The sequence below is a fragment of the Trichechus manatus genome, unplaced genomic scaffold, assembly GCF_000243295.1.
Source record: "Trichechus manatus latirostris isolate Lorelei unplaced genomic scaffold, TriManLat1.0 scaffold00152, whole genome shotgun sequence".
Classification (NCBI taxonomy): domain Eukaryota; kingdom Metazoa; phylum Chordata; class Mammalia; order Sirenia; family Trichechidae; genus Trichechus; species Trichechus manatus.
Genome location: NW_004444088.1, coordinates 1,915,120 through 1,916,545, shown reverse-complemented (window position 1 = coordinate 1,916,545; position 1,426 = coordinate 1,915,120).

Below are 1,426 nucleotides of genomic sequence, written 5' to 3'. Positions count from 1 at the left end.
TATATATAGCTGAATGACCCTATTGCTGGAAAAGAAGTGAATAGGAAGTTAAAGATAATCATTTTCACTTTTTCTTTTAATTATCTTTACGAAAATTTAATTAAGTTTTTAACAGATGCCTTTTTTAAATTATGGCAAAAATGATTCTACGTTTTAAAAAGTGCTTGAATTATTTGAAATAGAATGATAATGACAGGTGATTTCTGTACTACATTAAAAGAAAAAACATAAAATAACTTCAGTGAAAGCAGTACGTTGTTGGCACCTGATTAAATCACACAAAATAAGAGGGAAATTCAGGTCACACAATAGGAGAACATTTGCATCAAAAATACAGAAAGGTTCTCATATTCAAAGTATATTTTTGAGAAGCTCTACAAACCAGTAAGGCAAACACCAAAACGGAGAAGTAGTTGAAAGCCTTAAACAGACATGTACAAAAAAAAAAAAAAACGATTCAAGTATATTAAACATCACTATTCATAGGTGAAATTCAGGTTAAAAGCCTCAATGCGATGTCAGCCTTCACCACCAATTATAAATGGTTAAAATAAAAAAATAAAAATAAGAGAGATGAGAGAGAGTGAGGAAAAAAAGTTAAGAGGGAATGAGGGAGGCAGAGAGGGAGGAACAGATAATGGAAGGAAGGAAGAAAGGCAGACAAACATTACTAAATGTTGGATCATCTGTAGAGCAATGGGAGCACTCCTGAAATGCTGGCTAGACTATAGATTGGTTTAATCACTTTGTAAAACTGGAATTTTCTATTAAACTTAAAGGTATGTGTGCCCCCACCACTTAGGAATTCTATTCCTGTCATAAGCCTCAGAAATACATGCAAATGCATGTGAAAAAAACATTCCAATGTGTTCCATAGAAGTATTATTCTAATAACTACAAACTGGAGACAACCAATAAAATTTCCTAACCGGAACAATCAATTGTTAAACTTTGTTAATGGTACTGGTACATACAGCACATCTCTGTCTTATCATTCTCCCCACTTCCATTGCCCAAACTCAAGCCACAGTTATTTCTTGCCAATGATTTTACAATAACATTTCTCCTACTTGTCTTGTTCTTATCTGTTCTTTCCCATAAGCTCTTCCCTCCCTTTCTATCTGTCCTACACTTTACAAGTAGTTTGAATTTTCTTAAAATGGTAGTCACCAAATCAAAGTTTTTCAAACATGTTCTTTCATTATCTTATGTATGGGATAAGAATCTTTAACTCCTTTGATTGACATAGAAGGATATTGACGTCCTGTCCTCTAACTATATTCCCCTCACTCTCACAAATCCTATTTCTTTTTTTTTCTTTTTCTTTACATTTTATTGTACTTCAGGTGAAGGCTTACAGAACAAAGAACAAATAGTTTCTCATGAAACAGTAGTACACATGTTGTTTTATGACATTGGTTAACAA